We start from the raw sequence: 23,479 nt of genomic DNA, 5'->3' as shown, positions 1-23,479 counted from the left end.
CCAAGACCCCAACCCAAACACTCTGATATGGGATGGAAGCAAGCATCCAGATGCCTATCCCCAGTGAGTACCGACTGTGAAAGCAGTCTCCAATTACAGGACAGCAACCAGAAGCTCCGCGAGGGAGACACAGGGATTTCCATTTGAAGACTGGCTTCACCTTCCAGTGTGCGGAACGCTGGCCAGTTACTCAGCCTGCATGAGGCCTCTGTGTGTCTCCGCCTCCTCGGCTGTGAAATGGGCAGTGCAACCAACCTCCTCTTAGGGTTGTTAAAATTCTTAAATGTATACAATTTTTTTAAAGATTTATTTATCTATTTGAGAGACAGAGTTACAGAGAGGCAGAGAGAGAGAGAGAGAGAGAGAGAGAGAGAGAGAAAGAGATTGATCTCCCATCTGCTGTTTCATTCCCCAGATGACCATAATAGCCGGAGCTGTGCTGATCCAAAGCCATGATCCAGGAGCTTCCTCCAGGCCTCCTACACCAGTGCAGGGGCCAAGGACTTGGGCCATCTTCTACTGCTCTCCCAGGCCATAACAGAGAGCTGGATCGGAAGTGGAGCAGCCAAGACTCGAACCGGCGCCCAAAAGGGGTACCAGCACTGCAGGTGGTGGCCCTCACCCACTATGCCACAGCACAGCACCAACATATATGATTTTTTTTTACAGGCAAAGATAGACAGTGAGAGAGAGAGAGACAGAGAGAAAGGTCTTCCTTCCGTTGGTTCACCCCCCAAATGGCTGCTATGGCCAGTGCGCTGTGCCGATCCAAAGCCAGGAGCCAGGTGCTTCCTCCTGGTTTCCCATGTGGGTGCAGGGCCCAAGCACTTGGGCCATCCTCCACTGCCTTTCCAGGCCACAGCAAAGAGCTGGACTGGAAGAGGAGCAATCGGGACAGAACCGGCGCCCCAACCGGGACTAGAACCCTGGGTGCCGGAGGATTAGCTTAGTGAGCCTCGGCACCGGCCAACCAACATATATAATTTTTTTTTTTTTTTGACAGGCAGAGTGGACAATGAGAGAGACAGAGAGAAAGGTCTTCCTTTTGCCGTTGGTTCACCCTCCAATGGCCGCCGTGGCCGGTGCGCTGCGGCCGGCGCACCGCGCTGATCCGAAGGTAGGAGCCAGGTGCTTCTCCTGGTCTCCCATGGGGTGCAGTGCCCAAGCACTTGGGCCATCCTCCACTGCACTTCCTGGCCACAGCAGAGAGCTGGCCTGGAAGAGGGGCAACCGGGACAGAATCTGGCGCCCCAACCGGGACTAGAAGCCGGTGTGCCGCCAGCGCCGCAAGGCGGAGGATTAGCCTGGTGAGCCGCGGCGCCGGCCTAACATATATGATTTTTAAAAGCAAAAGCTATAATCTATATTCTGTGCTCTACAAATGTTACTTCCTGAGATTGAAAAACAGGTTTATGATGAGCACCCTCGTACTTTTTTGTTAAAGGTTTATTTATTTATTTGAGAGGCAGAGTTACAGAGAGAGAGAGAGAGAGGCAGAGACAGAGAGAGAGGTGTCTTCCATCTGGTGGTTCACTCTCCAAATGGCCCCAGCAGCCAGGGCTGGGCTGATCCAAAACCAGGGACCAGGAGCTTCTTCCAGGTCTCCCACATGGGGGCAGGAGCCCAGACACTTCGGGGCCATCTTCCACTGCTTTCCCAGGCCATTTGCAGAGACCTGAATTGGAAATGGAGCAGTCGGGACACAAACCAGTGCCCACATGGGAAGCTGGCATCGCAAGCAGAGGCTTAGCCTAGGACACCACAGCACCAGTCCCACCCTAGCACTTTTGACTCAACTTCTGTTTTATCAAAAAATTGGGAGTTTCTTCTATTCAACAGGTGAGGTGTCATGAGCATTTTCGTGGACAGGAGTGTTTTAAAAAATGTAAATTGATCTAATTAATCCCTGCATTCTAAGCCAGTGGTAAGCAAACTCCTTACGTGAAAGTCAATATAAAAACATAAAAGAGAAAGTGTACAGCTTCCCACCCTCTTCTTGCTTTGTTCTAAATGAAAATATTTTCTCTCATCATAGAAATGACACAAACTCAGAGAAAAAAAATTGCTTTGTAGCTAATAAACATGAACATCTAGATCCACCAGTAAAGTGAAGGTATTTTCCAATCTTTTTATGACGTTAGATCAAAACCCAAGGTAGGGGACTGGGCATTTGGCATAATGACAAAGCTGCTGATTGGGATACCTGCATCCCAGGTGGGAGTGTCTGGGTCCAAGTACCAGCTCCACTCCTGATTCCAGCTTCTTGCTAATGCAGACCCTGAGAGGCAGCAATTAATGGCTCAAGTAGTTGGGTCCTTGCTACACATTTGGGAGACCTGGCTTGAGTTTCTCGCTCCTGACTTCCACCTGTTTCAGTCCCTATTGTTGGGGGCATTTGGGAAATGGACCAGTGAATGGGAATGCTCTCTGTCTCTTTCTCTCCCTCTCAAAGAAATAAAAATATTTGTAAAATGCAAGGCACGTAGCGTGCAGGCTTCAAAACTACAAAGTGCTCATCACATTTGTAAACTTTTTCCTCTAGATGCGGTCTCTTCTAAATTATTGTTATGGGCAAATAACACGATTGTATACCTGCTTTTAAAATCTCCATAACTGAATTCAGAAGGGGCATTAATTTAAAAAGCAAATTTAAATGTGTGTCTCACACATACTCATTCTCTTCTATGAGGGTACTTCAAACAGTTTATGGAAAATGGAATGAAAAGGTAAGTTCATTTTGGTGCATAAATACTGTTATATCTATGCATTCTTTTTCATAATACGCATTTTCTGTGAAGTTTTTAGAAGACCTCAAGTACATATGTAATCGCAAACACATATGTTATATACACACATATAAGCATACAGGTATATAAGAAAATTTCTATGTACAAAGTTGGAATAATTCTAAAATTATTTATTTATTTACTTGTTTGAGTGTCAGAGACAGACAGAGACAGCTTTTTTTTTTTTTAATTTTTTGACAGGCAGAGTGGACAGTGAGAGAGACAGAGAGAAAGGTCTTCCTTTGCCGTTGGTTCACCCTCCAATGACCGCCGCGGCTGGCACGCTGCGGCCGGCACACTGCGCTGCTCCGATGGCAGGAGCCAGGTGCTTCTCCTGGTCTCCCATGGGGTGCAGGGCCCAAGCACTTGGGCCATCCTCCACTGCACTCCCTGGCCACAGCAGAGAGCGGGCCTGGAAGAGGGACAACCGGGACAGAATCTGGCGCCCCGACCGGGACTAGAACCCGGTGTGCCGCCAGCGCCGCAAGGCGGAGGATTAGCCTGGTGAGCCGCGGCGCCGGCCCAAGACAGAGACAGCTTTCATTTGCTGGCTCACTCCCCAGTTGCCCAGAACAGCCAGGTCCAGGCCAGAGCTGAAACCAGGAGATTCGAGTTCAATCTAGGCCTCCCATATGCTGGGCAGGAGCCCAATCACCTGAGCCGTCACTGCTGCCTCCCCGGGTCTGCCGTGGTGGGAAGCTGGCATTGGGATCTGGAAGCAGGAATCAATCCCAGACATGCTGAGACGAGACACAGACATCCTAAGCAGCGACCTAACCAGTGTCTAGGCCAAACACCCACCCCCAAAACAATTTCTATAAATGGGACAAAGCTAAGTCCTTTCTGTGCATAGAGTCTAGCGGAGAATGGGGCAGGCAGGGGAGGAAAGGACAACAGAACCCCCAAATTCTCACTGGCTTTTTTTGCTAAAGCAAAAGATGGCCTTTGCTTCATCGGGCCTGGCTATGAGCAGGTGAGCCTGATTGAGCCAGAGTCGATTCTAGAAGGCATGGGCTGAAGTGATCCTAGAAACGTGTCAAAGGGAATAACACAGAAAGGGGTTCACGTCCACATACGGGGCTTCTGCTTTGTTCAGGGTGTTGAGAGGAAGAAGAGGAGAAGTCTTGGCCTGGGATTAAAGCAAGATCCAAAGTCCAGTGGGATCAGGGCTGTGTGTGCAGAAGTGACCATGAGACCATTGCTTCCAGGAGTTTGTCATCTTAGATTGAAAAGAGCAGGACAGGGGGCCGGTGCCATGGCACAGTAGGTTAATCCACCACCTGCGGGACCGGCATCCCATATGGGTGCCAGTTCTAGTCCTGGCTGCTCCTCTTCCAGTCCAGCTCTCTGCTGTGGCCCGGGAAGGCAGTGGAGAATGGCCCAAGTGCTTGGGCCCTGCACCCGCATGGGAGACCAGGAGGAAGCACCTGGCTCCTGGCTTAGGATAGGTGCAGCACGCCGGCCGTAGCGGCCATTTTGGGGGTGAACCAATGGAAGGAAGACCTTTCTCTCTGTGTCTCCCTCTCACTGTCTGTAACTCTACCTATCAAATAAATAAATGAAATCCAAGAAAGAAAGAAAGAAAGAAAGAAAGAAAGAAAGAGAGAGAGAGAGAGAGAGAGAGGAAGGAAGGAAGGAAGGAAGGAAGGAAGGAAGGAAGGAAGGAAGGAAGGAGCAGGACAAGCACCAGAGTTAGCATAAAATGCCGGGAAGCAGACTTGAGGTAACCATACTGATATCTCAAAGGGCCAGATCAGCTCTGCTCCAAATATGCCCACTTGTATTTTTGTTTAAGCAATAAGTCTTGGGGGGAAGCACGGAAGTATTCCCGGTCATAACCAGCACTTATTCCTAGAGACTCCTATCCATTAGACTGAAATAGGTCCCAAATATGTTCACTTAAAAATCGATTCAGAAAAAGCTACCTAACGAGGCTGACAGAGAGAAAAGACCTAAATATAGACAAGAATATGACTTGTTCAGGAACCTGAAGGCTGAGGTTTGTAGTTATTAAATGTTCCAAAAGTAACGTAGAGATTTAATGGCACCTCAGTGAAAATCCCACCAATCTTTTTATTTTTTTCCCAGAAACTCTGCAATCTGGTTGTAAAATTAGTGTGAAAATGCAAAGTGGGGGCTGGCACTGCGGTGCAGCATGGAAAGCCGCCGACTGCAGTGTCGGCATCCCATATGGGCACTGGTTCGAGTCCCAGCTGCTCCACTTCTGATCCAGCTCTCTGCTGTGGCCTGGGAAAGCAATAGAAGATGACCCAAGTCCTTGGGCCCCTGCACCCACGTGGGAGACCCGGAAGAAGCTCCTGGCTCCTGGCTTCGGATCGGCACAGTGACGAACTGGGGAGTAACCAGCAAATGGAAGACTTTCTTTCTCTCTGCCTCTCCGTCTTTCTCTGTATAACTCTGACTTTCAAATAAATAAATTTTTAAAAAAAGAAGAAAGAAAGAAAGAAAGAAAGGAGGGAGGGAGGAAGGAAGGAGCAAAGGGGCCAGAGTAGCCAAGGAAGGGTTGGAGTTGTGGCACAGAGTGTTAAGCTGCTTCTTTGGATGCCTGCATCCTATCTTCAGAGTGCCTGTTCAAGTTCTCACTCCTCCACTTCTGATCCAGCTCCCCGCTAATGCACACCCTGGGAGGCAGCAGCTGATGGCTCAAGGACGTGGGCCCCTACCACTCATGTGGGAAACCCAGATGGAGCTCCAGTCTCTTGGCTTTGGCCTGGCCCTGCGTTGGCTATCGCAAAGGCATTCGGTACTGTGGGCATTCAGGGAATGGATCAGTGGAAGGAAGATCTCTTGCTCTTTTTTTTTTTCTCCTCTCTCTCTCTCATATATTCAGACTTACTAAAATGCAAGGTAAATAAAATTCTGTGGTAAGTGTTGGACACATACACACAGAAAAATCACATGCATGTATCCAAACAGAGAGTACAGAGACAAGTGACATCAGCAAGATGGCACTTTAGGGGGCTACCTGCTCCTGTCCTCCCACAACAAGAATTCTGCTTCCATCCACAGACAAAAATTTCTTGGTGTGAGCTTTCCAATTCAGGTAGCAGTTTGTGAAGACCCAGGGAAGCACACCACATGGAAAGGCCACTTTGAGAATGCAAATCCACAGCCAGGTAGCAGACCCAACAGATGTGGTCCTGGGTTCAGTCCCGGGAATGGTCCCTGCAGGGCATGGCTATAGCCTTATTTGGCTTTAAGCCAAAATCAGCGCCAAGGGATCCAGGAGGAATTGACTACACTGTGCCTGGGCTGACAGGTCCATCTGCCCACTGACATCCATCTCCCCAGTAGATCCCAAAGTTATACTGTAACTCGCCTTGGCTCCCTTCCTGGGTTGAGGTCCCAGTTTAATTCTGCTCCCACAGGGACCCAGGAAGAGACCCTGTGCTGCCTATGCCACTCACCAACCTGTGTCAGCCTTTGTTCAACAGCATATCACAAAAGGGTACTGTCCCAGCTCTGGCCCCTCTCAGCCATAACCTTGGGTATTCCACCTGGGCAGGGAACACCTGGGGACACAGCGGACAAACTTGTCAGCAGTTCCTGAAGGGATCCTGGGTCTCAGCTGACCCCCCCTCTCACTTGCAGTCTGCCGGTAACCTTATCTTCGTAGAGAACTGCTGAGAGTGCCATCCACTGGTGCTGCTGGGTCAGGCCTTCCAACACCTGTCCCACAGCAGCTTCTGAATGAGCTGGGCAGCTCAGTTTCATCCCTCCCAGCTGTAGTCTGAGAGCAGTTTCAGCCCAGCCAGGGTCCCACTGGGAGACATCCATGTCTGAGTTCCTACGGCAGGTGTGCCAAACTTGCAGGACCGGCGCTGTGGTGTAGTGGGTAAAGCTGCTGCCTGCAGTGCTGGCATCCCAGAGGGGTGCCGTTTGAGTCTTGGCTGCTCCATTTCTGATCCAGCTCTCTGCTACGGCCTAGGAAAGCAGTAGAAGATGGCTCAAGTCCTTGGGCCCCTGCACCCACGTGGGAGACCTGGAAGAAGCTCCTGGCTCCTGGCTTCGGGGTGCAGCTCCAGCCATTGCAGCCACCTGGGGAGTGAACCAGCGGATGGAAGACCTCTCTCTGTCTCTCTCTGCCTCTCCTTCTCTCTCTGTGTAACTCTGACTTTCAAATAAATAAATAAATCTTTAAAAAAAAAAACAACTTGCTCTATCAAGGAATCCTCATATGTCTGGTGTCTCACATCTCTGGACTGAGAATATTTCTGGCCCCACTCCCCACCCCAAGGCATCTGAGAGAGGCATGTCCAACCATGCCCCTGCAGGCTGATGCACCGACCTCAGTTCCGTTAAGAAGCAGCCCTCTGACCTGGCTCCAGCCCTTCTTAGCAGCAGTCTGAGAGAAGGTCTGCTCACCAGGCACATTTATCTGAGACCCTGGAGTCACACCAGAAGATCTCAGTCTCAGCTGTGGACAGTGGTGGAGAAACAGGACAGACCTGTTTCTCAGTTCCAGCCCACCTCTCCCATGGTCTAGAGCAATGCGGCCGGTCAAGGGACCCATTTAGTCATCCAAAAAGGAGCCCTCCCAGAGACCGAGAGGAAGCTACACTCGCCAGAACACCTGAAAACAGGTCCACTGACTATAAACGTGGACGCAGACCCTTATACCAGCTGCAGAGCCACACCAAAGTCCTGGAGACATTACAGTCCATTCAGCGGACACACCGGACCCATGCCCCTGGGAATAGGCCAGCCAACTCTGGTCTCCGTTATGGACCCAGCATCAGCCACGTGACTGGGAGGATATGGACATATTGCAGGAAGGGAAGGTCAAAGGATCTCAAGCAAGATGGGTTCAATAAAGAATATGCTGCAGGGGCCAGCGCTGTGGCACAGCAGGTTAAAGCCCTGGCCTGAAGCACCAGCATACCACATGGGCGCTGGTTTTAGTCCTGGCTGCTCCTCTTCTGATCCAGCTCTCTACTATTGCCTGGGAAAGCAGTGGAAGATGGCCCAAGTCATTGAGCCCCTGCACCCCTGTGGGAGACCAGGAAGAAGCTCCTGGCTTCGGATCGGTGCAGCTCCGGCCGTTGCAGCCATCTGGGGAGTGAAACAGCAGATGGAAGACCTCTCTCGGTCTCTACCTCGCTCTGTAACTCTGTCTTTCAAATAAATAAAATAAATCTTAAAAAAAAAAAAAAAGAATACCCTGGAACGCATTTTAATCAAATTGTCAATTGGCAAAGGCAAAGAGAATCTTGAGAGCAGCAAGACAGGGGAGACTGTCAGACATAAAGGATCTCCCATAAGGCTATCAGCAGACTTCTCAACAGAAACCTGACATTCTAGGAGGGAAATGGATGACACGTTAAAGTGCTAAGAGAAAAAAATGGTCAGTAGCAATTACTGTATCTGGAAACTCTGTCTTTCAGAAACGGGGTGATAAAGACATTCCAAGTCCACCAAAGTTGAGGGAGTCTAGCACTGAGAGGCTGATTCTGCAAGAAATGCTGAAGGAGCCCTCCACCCTGGAACAAAGGGATGGGGACCCGCACTGTGGCGCAGTAGGTCAATCCTCCGCCTGCAGTGCCGGCATCCCATATGAGCACCGGTTCCAGTCCTGGCTGCTCCTCTTCTGATCAGCTCTCTGCTATGGCCTGGGAAAGCAGTAGAGAATGGCCCAACTTGGGCCCCTGCACCAGAGTGGGAGACCCGAAAGAAGCTCCTGGCTCCTGGCTTTGGATTGGCGCTGCTCTGGCCATTGCAACCTTTTGGGGAGTGAACCAGCAGATGGAAGACCTCTCTCTCTCTGTCTGTAACTCTACCTCTCAAATAAATAAACAAAATCTTTTCAACTGGTTTATAGATGTACCATAAAATGATGTAAAGGATGACAATAACCACATAAAATGTATGTATAGGGATAAAAGTGTAGTCTTTATGGAATTGAAATTCAGGTACTATCAGCTTAACTTACCATATAATAACCTTGAAATGCTTTCTGTAAGCTATGTGATAACCACAAAGAAAACTCCCTTAGTGGACATAGAAAAAAAGAAAGAGAAAGCAAACAAAGCATACTACTACAAATATACAACAAATCGCAAAGACAACAGGACTGGGAGGAAGACAGCTGGCATCTGCCTAGTGGTCAAGAGGCCAGTATCGGGCAAGCACTGTGGCATACCCAGTAAAGCCGCCACCTGCAGTGCCAGCATCCCCTATGGGTGCCTGTTCTAGCCCCGGCTGCTCCACTTTCCATCCGGCTCTCTGCTATGGCCTGGGAAAGCAGTAGAAAATGGCCCAAGTGCTTGGGCCCCTGCACCTGTGTGGGAGACCCAGAAGGAGCTCCTGGCTCCTGGCTTCGGATCAGCTCAGCTCTGGCCGTTGCAGCCATTTAGGGAGTCAGCCAGCAGATGGAAGACCTTTCTCTCTGTCTTTGCTTCTGTCTCTGCCTCTCTAATTCTGTCTTTCAAATAAATGGATGAATCTTTTTTAAAAAAAATTTTTTAAATCACATGACTCGTGAAAATTCTGGCTAAAAGAGGCAAATAAATAAATAAATAATGGGATTCTAACTTGTGAGAGAGTGTTGGAAAAATATGCCCAGGAATGAAGCACAAGTCTTTAATATGGTTATTTTGTCTATTTGGAGGTATTTTAAACTAACTTTTAGTGTTGGCTGTATTCCCTGCATAGAAGTTACTGGATGGGGGACTCCCAGAGAAGCAATTTTAAATCTACATGTAGTTGGGATGTTCGGGAGAGAGGCAAGATGACTGTAACCCACTCTCTCACCCTGGTCAATATTATCCTGTTCATTTTTAAGGAAATGGTACTTAATATTCTGAATTAATTACATTGGACAATCAGTTTCAAAAGCATAATGCAGTGGTGTGTACAATTTAATAATGCACACAACTTACCATGGAAATTTAAATTTTTAAGGCCTAGATGGAATTCAAACATGAATTTTGTATAACAAATGAAACAAAAGAGTTTCGTAATTTGCTTTATAACAAGAGAAAACATCCACAGCATCATTTAAACACTATGCCATTCATCACATACAATGCTTCCCAGCAAACTAATTTAAGGAAGACTCTAGACTCGATAAACATCAAAATGGAACAGCACAGGCCCCTCCTCTGCCCATTTTCCTTTGAAAGATCAGCAGGCTTAGTAAAAGCAGATTTCCTAAAATAAGCATTATCATACACAGAGAAGACTGGAAATCATAAATGATATGAGCAACTTCCCTTGATTATGACAGGAAGCCTGTAGATGTCATCTTTGTCGCGAATAAACATCTTCAATTTCTAGTATTATATCATCCAATTCCAGGAAAACATTACCATAATATGAAGTAGATGAGAAAGTAAATAGCAATCAGAGCTACGTGCAATGAGAAGTTCTAGGCTTCTTCTCTCCTGAGCAGGGGCAGCCAGCCTGAGAGAGCACAGCTGACGGCAGGTGGTCCTACACTCAACTGTCAGTGCCTGAGCGACTCCGAGGCAGGTGACTCAATGTCTCTGAACCTCGGTCCCTCTGAGCCGTGCATTGAAATGGCCCTGCCTTTCCAAGGATGGTATATGATTGCAAAAAAAGGAAAGTACATTTAGCACGTTCATCCACCCTACATCCCCTCTTATTGGGAAACAGTGGGCCTGCCCCCACAGGCTGCTGCCGGTCTTCACCTCAGTCACAGCTCCCCCTATTCTATGTCTTGTCTTTCTGTTTTGTTAAAAAGTTACTTAATTGGGGCTGTCGCCATGGCGCAGAAGGTTAATCCTCCGCCTCCAGTGCCAGCATCCCATATGGGCGCCGGTTCTAGTCCCAGCTGCCCCTCTTCCAATCCAGCTGTGGCCTGTGAAAGCAGTAAAAGATGGCCCAAGTGCTTGGGCCCCTGCACCTACATGGGAGACTGGGAAGAAGCACCTGGCTCCTGGCTTCGGATCGGCACAGCTCCGGCCATTGCGGCCATCTGGGGAGTAAGCCAACGGATAGAAGACCTTTCTCTCTGTCTCTTCCTCTCACTGTTTATAACCCTACCTCTCAACTAACTAAATAAATAAACTTAAAAAAAGTTATTTAATTAAATTAATTGCTGTAATTTGAAAGGTCCATTAGAAAGAGAGGAGAAACATGGAGAGAAAGGGAGATCTTCTACCCGCTGGCTGCCACAGCCAGGACTGGGTCAGGCCAAAGCCAGGAGCCAGGAACTGTACCCAGGTCTCCCATGTAGGTGACAGGGGGCCCAACTACTCATGCCATCTTCCACTGCCTTCCCAGGCACATTAGCAGGGAGCTGGGTTGGAAGCAGAGCAGCAGGGACCTGAACAAACACTCATATGGGGTGCTAGCACTGCAGGTAGAGACTTGTTCCACTGTGCCCTAATGCCGACCCCTTATGTCTTGTGTATCAGGTATTCCCAGCCACCTAACCAGAAAGCTAGAGGTTGTCTAAGATTCCTCTCCCCACTTTGCCCCACCCTGTCCCCGACTCCAGACAACTCCTGGCCCCAACCAGGAGTCAGATGTACCTGCTCGTTTGATCTGAGCATACTTCCTAATGCCTACTTAACCCACACTGGTGAATTCTACATAAGTCAAAAGAGTCTGAGGCTGGCGCTGTCGAATAGCGGGTAAAGCTGCTGCCTGCAGTGCCAGCATCCCATACGGATGCTGGTTCGAGCCCCAGCTGCTCAACTTCCAATCCAGCTCTCTGCTGTGGCCTGGGAAAGCAGTAGAATATGGCCCAAGCCCTTGAGCCCCTGCACCCCCATGGGAGACCCAGAAGAAGCTCCTGGCTCCTGGCTTTGGATCAGCTCAGCTCCAGTCATTGCAGCCATCTGGGGAGTGAGCCAGCGGATAGAAGACCTCTCTCTCTCTCTCTGCCTCTCCTCTCTTTGTGTAACTCTGCCTTTCAAATAAATAAATAAATAAATAAGCCGGCGCCGTGGCTCAATAGGCTAATCCTCCACCTTGCGGCGCCGGCACACCGGGTTCTAGTCCCGGTTGGGGCGCCGGATTCTGTCCCGGTTGCCCCTCTTCCAGGCCAGCTCTCTGCTATGGCCAGGGAGTGCAGTGGAGGATGGCCCAGGTGCTTGGGCCCTGCACCCCATGGGAGACCAGGAAAAGCACCTGGCTCCTGGCTCCTGCCAGGATCAGCGCGGTGCGCCGGCTGCAGCGGCGGCCATTGGAGGGTGAACCAGCGGCAAAAGGAAGACCTTTCTCTCTCTGTCTCTCTCACTGTCCACTCTGCCTGTCAAAAAAAAATAAATAAATAAATAAATAAATAAATAAATAAATCTTTTTAAAAAATAGTCTGGAGGGAAGGATGCATAGTTTTAAATTCTGGAAATGATATGCATGGGGATGAAGGGAAATAATAACAATAACTCAGTGAGTGACTCTGTTAGCCCCCCCCCATTCTGCTCAAGGGGATGACTTTGGTGGCTCTTATGTCACTGGCTCTTGCCCTGGCCACCCACACAGGGCTGGTCTCTGTGGGCACTTCTGGTGAGTGGTGGGGGTGTCTCATGTGATCTTACCACTACCTGCAATAACAAGAAACACTGGGAAAGCACTGTGATCCCCATTTCACAGGAATTGGGGGTGGGGCTGGGGTGATCCTGAAGCATGGGCATTGGAATCTTTGAGTGCATTGTGTGAGGTTAAACAGTAACAAGGATCAGTCTCAGCCCAGCAGATGCCAGCATGCACACCTTACCGTTCCCACACCCTACTCTGAGCAGCTACCCACAGCATCCCCTTCATCTACTTCGGCTTCCCTCTCCCAGCACTGTTTTTGCTCTTGGTTGGTGCCACTGGTCCTCTCTCCCAAAGCATTGCGTTCTTCAATTTGCTGAAATGGGACAGAGTTCTCTCTCTCTCTAGTGTGTTAAACTCTATCCAAGGAGCAAAAAAGCATCTGGTGCCCTTCTATCCTACAGAAAGTTTAGTAAGTTGGTCTTTATAGACCGGGCTAGAATGACAGCTTTCGTTCTAGCTGGTATGAGGTATAGGGCACACATGCCAGCTACCCTGATGGGTCAGGCACCTGTTCTGTTTAGTCAATGCTCTCAAGATGCTGGGTATTCAATCTTGACTATTCCCTCTGCTACAAGAGGACCTCCCCAAAAGACCCCATGGGTGAGAGCACATTGGAATCTCAGCTAGAAACTTAACCCGAGTGGACACAGTGCTCAGCCATCTTGAAAGACAGGGATGGGCTTGGCTGTCCTATCAGGATCATTTAGGACAGTTTTTCTCCCATTAGATTCCTTAGCTGTTTGAGTAAGTATTCTTATGCTGATCTACCTCACCCTGATAGATATGAAGGAACCTCAAAAAGTTTGTGGAGAAGTGGAATTAAAACATGACTTTATTTAGGTGAAGAAAGTCTTGAAATTCACATATAGTTTTTCATAACGCAAATTTGCCATGAGATTTTTGAAGACTCTTCGTCTGCATGGACATCAAAATGATGTCCAAAAATAAACTTATCTGTTAATTCTATCCTCCATGATCCTTTTGAAGTGTCCACACACAGCCGAACATTAGCAGTATACGCTGTATTGAGCTCCATCTGCCTGCTCTAACCCAACTGGTTGTACTAAGAGAGGAATGAGCATTATGATGAGTTTGCATTTCTGGCAAGATAATAAAAGGCAGAACTCCTTTTGTATTAAAACCTTCTATGTTTATGATCATTCTGATAGCTGTTTGTTTTTCAAGGTAGGTTGCTAGTTGCATTTAAATTCATGATTGTTACAGCTTGTTGATGGATTAGTCTTTTGTTATCAAGTACTTTTATTCCTTTGCCTTAAATTCCATTTTTTCTGACAACAGTATTGCTGAACTCACTTTCTTGTAAAGGAAATAGTTCATGCTTTCTTCTAGAACTTTGATTTTTATCTTTCACTTTTATATCTTTGAACCATTAGGAATTGATTCTGGTCTAAGTGAAACATACAGATCCAATTTGCAAAACTGAATTAATTGCTTTAATATAGAGTCTTTAAATTAATTAAATATAAATGTAATTTACTGTTTCAATTAACTAAATATATTTACATATAATATTAACATATATGCATATATTTACTTTTTGAAATATATGTTTATATCCATGCATATATAAATATATTTGTTTTGAAGTGTCTTTTCTCATTTACTGTTTATTAATTTTGCAACTACCTCTCCCTCACTTCCTGAGATTCTTCTGGTCTATAGCTAAACTTTATGATGGTGGTTAGGGGTTCCTGTAATATTTGAAGGACCAGGGTGTGGTTTCCCCACTTTCTGCTTCTGAGACTCTCTGTCTTCCTTGGCTAAATCCTCAATATGCCATGAAGCTGTAACCCTAGGCAGAAGTTAGGCAGTGCTTTTACTCAGCCTCCATTCACAAAGGTGCATAACAACGGGAAATGACACAAGTGAAAGGCTGTTCATTGTCATGGGGGTGAGTAACAGGAAGTATTTGTGAATAGCCCGTGCCCAGCAGAGGACTGGTTGAGTAATCATGTTTCATGTTCATGAAGCCTACACATCATATAAAAGAACAAGTAAAATCTCCATGTTCTCATATGGAGCGATCTCCTGTATGCACAGTCAAGTGAAAAAAGCAAAATAAAGAACAGTGTATGTAGTATGTACTTTTGTGTAGGAAAGAGAAAAAATTAAAAAAAAATTATGCAAGTATAGTTGTAAAAAAAAAAAGATGTTAGGGGGCCGGTGCTATGGGGTACCTTGAGAGCTGGTTGGAGATATGGCTGCTCCACTTTCCATCCAGTTCCCTGCTAATGCGCCTGGGAAAGCAGCAGAAGATGGCCCGGACGTCAGGAGGCGCGCCAACGCTGAGGCTTGCGCCCTCTCGGATCTGTTTCTCAGTGCCTGCTCCTGCCCGGCACCCTTGACGCACGGGTCTCGGCAAAGCTACAGCAGGAGTCGGGGGTGAGCGGGCCAGGCCGGGGCTCGCGCACCGCCACCCCATCTGAAGAAATGAGTGGTGGATTGGCCCCCAGTAAAAGCACAGTGTATGTCTCCAACCTGCCCTTCTCCCTGACGAACAACGACCTATACAGGATATTTTCCAAGTATGGCAAAGTTGTAAAGTAAATTTTGGGGTCTTCAGATTTTTGAACAGTCATCATCAATCAAAACTCTAGTAATGGTGGGTTACTATAATGAAAGATAAAGATACCAGGGAGAGTAAAGGGGTTACATTCATTTTGTTTTTGGATAAAGACTGCGCAAAACTGCACCAGGGCGATAAACAACAGTTATTCGGTAGAGTGATAAAAGCAAGCATTGCTATCGACAATGGAAGAGCAGCTGAATTCATCCAAAGATGGAATTACTTTAATAAATCCAAGTGTTACGAATGTGGGGAAAGTGGACACTTAAGTTATGCCTGTCCTAAAAATATGCTTGGAGAACGGGAACCTCCAAAGAAGAAGGAAAAGAAGAAAAAAAAGAAAGTTCCTGAACCGAAGAAGAAATTGAGGAAGTAGAAGAAAGTAAAGATGAAGGTGAAGACCCTGCCCTGGACAGCCTCAGCCAGGCCATAGCCTTCCAGCAAGCCAAAATTGAAGAAGAACAAAGAAAATGGAGACCTGGTCCAGGGGGGTCCCTCCACATCCGATGACTCAAGACGGCCGAGGATAAAGAAAAGCACCTATCTCAGTGATGAGGAAGAGCTCAGTGACTGAAATGGCACTTACTGTGTAAATGTCCCTAAGATAGAAAAGCCCGGGAGCGTACAGTTCAGCTGAGGGCCGTGGTTACTTCTAGAATTTGAGATAAAAACAGTTAATACCAAACAGTTTTTTACTAGAAAGTAGTTCATAGGAAATTTAAAAATAAATAGAAAGTATTATGTTTCTCTCTTGCCTTAGCAGAGCACAGTTTGAGCATCCCTAATCTGAACTCCTGCACACTGCACAGTCTGAAGCCTTGTCATTGCCAACACAGTGTCTCAAGCAGGACAGCGTGACAGTGTTACACATCCTGTGTCCTGCTGCCTTCAGGCTGTGTACATAAAGCTTGACAAAACCTAAGTGAAGTTCATATTCAGGCTTGGTCCCTTCCCATCCCTGTGGTATCTCATTATGCTTGTGCAGCTACTAGAAAATTCAGAAAAACCCAGAAAACAAAATACCTCTGGTCCCAAGTATTTCAAATAAGAGATACACAACCTATACTAAAAATCAGAACTTGCTAGTACTAATCTGAAAAGAGCTAGTGTTAATAAAAAATAAGAAAGTATTATAAAAAAAAAAAAAAAGATGGCCCAAATGCTTGGGCCCCTGCACTCACTCAGGAGACCAGATGAAGCTCCTAGCTCCTGGCTTATGCCTGGCATAGCCATGGCCATGGTGGCCATCTGGGGAGCGAACCAGAGGATGAAAGATCTCTCTGTCTCTCCCTCCCCCTCTCTCTTTCTCTGTGTCTTTCTTTCTCTCTCTCTCTTTCTGTAACTCTGCCTTTCAAATAAATAAAAAATAAAATCCTTTTTTTTTTTTTCATTTGACAGGTAGAATTTTAGACAGTGAGAGAGAGAGACAGAGAGAAAGGTCTTCCTTCTGTTGGTTCACTCTCCAAATGGTCGCTATGGCTGGCGATGCGCCGATCCAAAGCAGGAGCCAGGTGCTTTCTCCTGGTCTCCCATGGGGTGCAGGGCCCAAGCACTTAGGCCATACTCCACTGCACTCCCGGGCCACAGCAGAGAGCTGGCCTGGAAGAGGAGCAACAGGGACTAGAACCTGGCGCTCATATGGGATGCTGGCGCCGCAGGCAGAGGATTAACCAAGTGGGCCATGGCACTGGCCCCCAAAAATAAAATCTTTAAAAAAAGAAATGTTGGTATAATGTTTAACAAATGAATGAAAATGTTTTCCTAAAGAGGAGGGAGGTGGTTGATGAATGGGGTCAACATGAGACTTTTCTGAACCATAAAATGCTGTAGTTTGGCTTTATAGAAGATGCATCTATGAAAATAATTGGAATTATTAAGAAAAAGCCACCACTTACCAAAAATGTGTGAGTAGGAGTGTGTGTATGTGGGAGGGGGCAGGATGCTTCAAGCTCAGAGTCTGATTCTGGTACTTTCTCTTGGCGATGCTGACATCCCAGGCACCACCGCCTGCTGCTGGGTTCTACCCAACAGGTCGTCGTGGTGGACCCACTCACTACCTGCATTTGTGTGCTTTTCTGGGGCTATGGAAATGATTCTTACTTTGGAGGCAGATTTCTCTTTCTGTATTTTATCTATCGTCACTGTGTATTTAAAGCAGGGGAAATGTTAGGACCTGTGAAACCACTGTGCCAATGGAAGTCCTTTAGTTTTAACTAGAGAAAAAATTGAAAAAAATCCTTTAAAAATATCTTTTTTTCTTCTTTAGAAAACCCACTCCACTCAGACTTGCTAAATATTTCTTGGTTGATAAAGCATTTTAGAATGAAATATTTAAACTTGAATTTTCAGTATAAAAGATCATATTGCAAATAATTTAAAATGTCATTGATTGTAAAATGAACCATTAAAAATTGCTTAAACTTTATTATCAAACCCCTTAGAAAACAGATACATCTTGATATAAAAGATATCAAAATGTGAGAAAATGTGCATATTAGAGCAGATAAAATATAGAATTACAAATGTAGTCCCACAACCATGTTTGGTTAGCTTAAAAGAGAAAAAAAAAGAGAGAGAATTATAGATGTATGCTTTGAAGATAAAAAAGTTGGATTAAGCGAGTACTGATCCTAGGGTGTTCCAAAAATCCAAAGGAAATGCTTGGCCTGGAGCAATGCCAAATATATGGCAAGTGCTTGATTAATGTTTATGATAAATAAAGGCCTCTTGTATGACATTGGATGACCACTAAAATGTAAGGGGAAGTATGCAAGAAAATTTCTTTTTAAGCAGTGTTAATCACAGACTATAACTAGGTCCTGCATTTTCAAATTGAGAATAAAAAGATAAAAAAAATAGCAAAGAAAATAAGCACATAGTTGATATTCCAGTCAAAGCGACAAATGTTACACAGGCTGACAATCATGGGGGAGATCAGCACTGCAGGTGTAGATTTGGGGTTCGTCTTCAAGGGAGAACGGTTGAAATTGTGGAGATGGATGATGACATCAAACAGGCTTGCAACGTGAGAGACAGACAAGGGCAGATCGTGGGAGAGAATCTGTTAGATGGGAAGAGGAAGATCCAGTGAGGAAAATCAAGATGAGACTAGAGAGATAAGAGGAGAAACCAGAGGGCGATTTGTCCTTGGGGCCAGAGGCAGAGACAGTTTTAAAAAGGAAGGAGCGATCAACAATTGTCAAATTGCCCAGAGATGGGACAAGATGAGGAGCGAAGATGTCATCAGATTTGGCAGTTAGGAGGTCATCAGTGACTTCCAATAAAGTAATTTCAGGACAATGATTGGAGCAGATGTCAGATGATAGTGGGCTGATGAGTAAATGCAGGGAGAGTTTATCTAGAAAACACTTATGAGAAAGGATAGGAGCAGGCTGGAAAAATAGGAAGGGCAGAAATGGAATCGGTAAATGCAGGGGGCGAAGCAGGAGCCTCGATGCACCGAGCGAGACAAAGTAAAGGACTGACGTGCAGGAGGAAGGCAACTTTAGGGGGCAGTCCAAACTTGGGGAGCGATCTGGAGGCCAAGAGGATATGGAATCAGGCAATCTTTGGTTCAGTTTTTGGCCTTATTGTGCGGATTTTGGTGAATGACTTCACCTTTGCTGGTAAGAAAGGATCCTCAGAAAGGAGACAGCCACTCCAACAACATTCCTACAGCTAACTCCAGTACATTTCTAAGAGTTTTTCTTCTTAGCATTTTAATATAGGCTGATGACATAAGCCCAAAGCACAATTCTAGGAAAGAATCTTACAAGGGGACAAAATGATGTATTCAAGAGCGTGGGTTTCTGACAGTTTGACCTTTAAGAGTATCTAGAGGGGGCCAGCGCCGCGACTCACTAGGCTAATCCTCCACCTGCGGTGCCAGCACACTGGGTTCTAGAGCCAGTCGGGGCACCAGATTCTGTCCCGGTTGCCCCTCTTCCAGTCCAGCTCTCTGCTGTGGCCCGGGAGTGCAGTAGAGGATGGCCCAAGTCCTTGGGCACCTGGCTCCTGGCTTCGGATCAGCACGGTGCGCCGACCGCAGCGGCCATTGGGGGGTGAACCAATGGAAAAGGAAGACCTTTCTCTCTGTTTCTCTCTCTCACTGTCCACTCTGCCTGTAAATAAATAAATAAATAAAATTAATAAAAAAAAAAAGAGTATGTAGAGGTGAAATAGCAGGTGGATTTCATTTTGCATGCCAATGCTGATGAGTTACCAATGGCTGCCTGAAGCCCCAGTAAGGAAGAGTCATGTTTGGGCTACAGTCTAGGCTTTGCAAAAGAAGGGTATGGATGAAAGTGGTTGGCCCCAGGGCTTGGAAGAGCAGTGTCTCATATTTGCTGACTGTGAACTAGAGGGGTAAGAGGCTATGTATCCATCAGAAGGTTCTCCACCAGTGCCTTCGCACTTTTTCACAAGTGTTGAACTAGAAAGATTTCCATATATGTTCTCTGAGTAGAAATAGTCTACATCATACATCAAGGGTAGAAACATAAATTGCAGTATTCAGCTACAATCAGCAGGTTTGAGATCCTTTAATGAATGTTAAGACATGTGATCAGGATACATTCATTGTCCAGCTGCTCAAGAAGAAGGGTCTTGGAAATATATGGGGCAGGATCAAAATCTTCCCTTGGAAGAAATTTCTGGGAACATGGACCAACAGGAGATCCATATCCTGATGCTTCCTCTCCAATGGTAATGGTCATTTTACTTTGAAAACTTTAAAAAAAAAGATTTATTATATTTGTTTGAAAGGCAGAGTTACAGAGAAAGAAAGAGAGAAAGAGGGAGAGAGAGAGAGAGAGAGAGAGGTCTTCCATATGCCAGTTCACTCCCCAGATGGCCTCAATGGCTGGAGCTGAGCTGACCCGAAGCCAGGAGCCAGGAACCAGGAGCCAGGAGCTAGGAGCTTCTTCCAGGCCTCCCACATAGGTGCAGGGGCCCAAGGACTTGGGTCATCTTCTACTGCTTTCTCAGGCCATAGCAGAGAGCTGGATCGGAGTGGAGTAGCCAGGACTAGAACCGGCGCCCATATGGGATGCTGGCACTTCAGGCCAGGGCTTTAACCTGCTGTGCCACAGGGCCGGCCCCTTGAAAACTTTTTTTTTTTTTTTTTTTTTGACAGGCAGAGTGGATAGTGAGAGAAGGAGACAGAGAGAAAGGTCTTCCTTTTGCCCTTGGTTCACCCTCCAATGGCTGCCACGGCTGGTGCGCTGCGGCCGGCACACCACGGCCGGCGCACCGCGCTGATCCGAAGCCAGGAACTAGGTGCTTCTCTTGGTCTCCCATGGGGTGCAGTGCCCAAGCACTTGGGCCATCCTCCACTGCCTTCCAGGGCCACAGCGGGAAAGAATCCAGCGCCCCGACCGGGACTAGAACCCCGTGTGCCGGCGCCGCTAGGTGGAGAATTAGCCTAGTGAGCTGCGGTGCCGGTCCCCTTGAAAACTTTTTAAAGGTACTGAAACCAATCTTGCTTTTCTTCAATGACATATCCATATTATATGCAACTTTAAGAAATGAATTACCGTGGTTGAATCTTCTAAGACAGTAACACACACATACAAAAGATCTTCAGCAAAGTTCACGGAAAATGTATATTATAAAAAAATGCATGAATTTCAAAAATTTTTGCACCAAACTAAACTTATCTTTTAATTTAATTTCCCCTGAACTTTCTGAAGTGCCATTGTATGTGCACATGTGTATAAAGTTTTGTTTTTGTTTTTTTTTTTAGATTTATTTACTGGGGCCAGTGCTGTTGTATAGAAAGTTAAGCCTCTACCTGCAGTGCCAGCATTCCATATGGGTGCCAATTTGAGTCCTGGTTGCTCCACTTCTGATCCAGCTCCTTGCTAATGGCCTGGGAGAGCAGCAGCAGATGACCCAAATGCTTGGGTCCCTGCACCCACGTGGGAGACCTGGAGGAAGCTCCTGGCTCCTGACTTTGGATTGACCCAGCTCTGGCTGTTGCAGCCATTTGGGGAATGAATCAGCGAATGGAAGACCTCTGTGCCTCTCTCTGCCTTTCTGTAACTCTGCCTTTCAAATAAATTAAAAAATCTTAAAAAAAAAAAAAAACTTATACCATGTTTTCAAACACAATCTCATCTCTTGAACAACAATTTTTTAAACATTGAACTGTCAACTTCATTTTTTTTTTTTTTTGACAGGCAGAGTGGACAGTGAGAGAGAGAGAGAGAGAGAGAGAGAAGTCTTCCTTTGCCATTGGTTCACCCTCTAATGGCTGCCGTGGCCGGTACACCGCGCTGATCTGAAGGCAGGAGCCAGGTGCTTCTCCTGGTCTCCCATGGGGTGCAGGGCCCAAGCACTTGGGCCATCCTCCACTGTACTCCCTGGCCACAGCAGAGAGCTGGCCTGGAAGAGGAGCAACCGGGACAGAATCCGGTGCCCTGACCGGGACTAGAACCCGGTGTGCCGGTGCTGCAGGTGGAGGATTAGCCTAGCCTAGTGAGCTGCGGTGCCAGCCATTCATTTTATTTATTTATTGAAAGGCAGAAAGACAGAGACCTCCCTTTTACTGGTTCACTCCCCCAAATACCCAGCAGCCAGAGCTGGGCCAGGCTAAAGCTGGGAGCCCAGCATCCAGTCTGGGTCCCCCAGTGAGTGGCAGGGACCCAAGTATTTGAGGCGTCATCTGCTGCCTCCTGGGTGCATGCATTAGCAGGAAGTTGGAATCAGAAGTAGAGCCAGGCATTCCAATATGGGATGCTGGTGTCCCAAGTGGCATCTTAATCATTCCACCACCTGCCCCTAGAATCTCATCTTGAATGCTGCTATAGGCAAAGCAGAGCCATTTGGCCAAGGAGAAATGGAGGGTTTGTTTTTCATGGTACTTCAAGGTTGGCCTTGAGGGCCTCACGGAGCATGGTTTGAAACCTCTGCCTCAGAATTAGTAAATACACATGCCTAGGCCACTAAATAAATTAATTAATCTGCTATATCATAATGCTGATCTTTGCAAACAGATGAAATTGGGAAATTTTTTTTAAAGATGATTTTAGCCGGCGCTGCAGCTCAATAGGCTAATCCTCCGCCTTGCGGTGCCGGCATACCGGGTTCTAGTCCCAGTCGGGGCGCTGGATTCTGTCCCGGTTGCTCCTCTTCCAGGCCAGCTCTCTGCTGTGGCCTGGGAGTGCAGTGGAGGATGGCCCAAGTGCTTGGGCCCTGCACCCCATGGGAGACCAAGAGAAGCACCTGGCTCCTGCCATTGGATAGGCGCGGTGCGCTGGCCGCGGCGGCCATTGGAGGGTGAACCAAGGGCAAAAGGAAGACCTTTCTCTCTGTCTCTCTCTCTCACTATCCACTCTGCCTGTCAAAAAAAAAAAAAAAAAAGATGTATTTTCCAGGGTCTGGATTCCTCAGTTTTTAACAAATGTATGTGGCAGCACCAAGAGCTAACTTCTATACCGGGAAGGCTGTGGCAATCCCACTGCAAAGCTTCCCTTCGGCCTATGGGGAAAAGATTTGTCTCTTGCTCTTCACGCAGTATCTCGAGAACAAGGGCACTTTGTGAACCAATAATGCTGCAGGAACTTCAGAACTCCCGGCTTCACATCTGCATTCTACACAGCAGGAAGAAGAGAAGGGAAGAACAACCTGCTTCTTTTAAGAGATCTCCCGAAAATCGCACTGAGTAGCTCCTCAAAACTCAATAGTCAAAATTTAGTCACCTGGCCACATAGAGCTGCAACGAAGCTTGGCACGTGGCACTTTAGCAAGACACCTGGACTCATTCTCATGGGTATACTAAGACTGTCACTAGGAAGCATACAGTAACAACAACATCTTCTGGCCAGATGAACCCTCCAGCCTCTGTACCACTTGTGTGCTGTGCTCTGTGTGCGTGGTGTATACTGCTACACGTACAAAGGTAAATATCCCAGCATCTGTGTTAGCGAGAAACTGGAGTCCAGAGCCAGAACTGGGAGTCAAGCCCTGGTACTCCAACGGGGGCATGCAGGGGTCTTAACTACCAAACACCTAGCCCACATTATTATCTTTCAGTGGTATTTCTCTAGGAACTTTCTGAAGACTCCTTATGTAAATCTGTATTACCACTACCACAATCAGGATACAGAATAACTTCATTCCCCAGCCCACCTGCCCTGTGTGGTCACACCATCCCCCACTACTACCCCTGACAAGCATTCATCTGTGTTCCATCTCTCTGGTTTTGTTATTTTATCAGTATCAAAGAGATGGGGCCAGAGAGAATGTAACCTTTTGAGGCTGGCTTTTTTTTCACTTAGCCTAATTGTTTTTTAAGGTTTATCTTACTTGTTTAAAAGGCAGAGTTACAGAGAGAGGAGAGAGGAGAGAAGAGAGAGGGGAGGGGGAGAGGGGATAGGGGAGAGTGGAGAGCAGATACAGAGAGAAAGCTTGTATCTACTGGTTCACTCTCTAAATGGCCACCATGACTGTGGCTGGGCCAGGCAGAAGGCAGAAGGTGGAACTCCACCCAGGTCTCCCACATGGGTGGTAGGGGCCCAAGTACCTGGGCTGTCTTTCTCTGCTTTCCCAAGGCACATTGGCAGGGAGCTGGATTGGA

The 23,479-nt window shown here is 46.9% G+C and overlaps 1 protein-coding gene and 1 pseudogene across 2 annotated transcripts in view; both read left to right on the top strand.

Annotated features, from left to right (window-relative positions):
• The first annotated feature begins 14,711 nt into the window (after positions 1–14,711).
• Positions 14,712–15,991, top strand: LOC100351263 (zinc finger CCHC-type and RNA-binding motif-containing protein 1-like; annotated as a pseudogene).
• Positions 15,992–22,515: 6,524 nt separating this feature from the next.
• Positions 22,516–23,479, top strand: part of POU2F1 (POU class 2 homeobox 1) — a 188,944-nt gene continuing 187,980 nt past the window's right edge. For both annotated transcript variants that reach the window (XM_051857149.2, XM_051857145.2), the window contains exon 1: positions 22,516–22,801. The gene's annotated coding sequence lies outside the window, so the exon portion shown is untranslated. The remainder of the gene's footprint in view (positions 22,802–23,479) is intronic.

Source organism: Oryctolagus cuniculus, chromosome 7 (genome assembly GCF_964237555.1).
Source record: "Oryctolagus cuniculus chromosome 7, mOryCun1.1, whole genome shotgun sequence".
Lineage (NCBI taxonomy): Eukaryota > Metazoa > Chordata > Mammalia > Lagomorpha > Leporidae > Oryctolagus > Oryctolagus cuniculus.
This window is presented reverse-complemented; position numbering and strand designations above follow the sequence as displayed.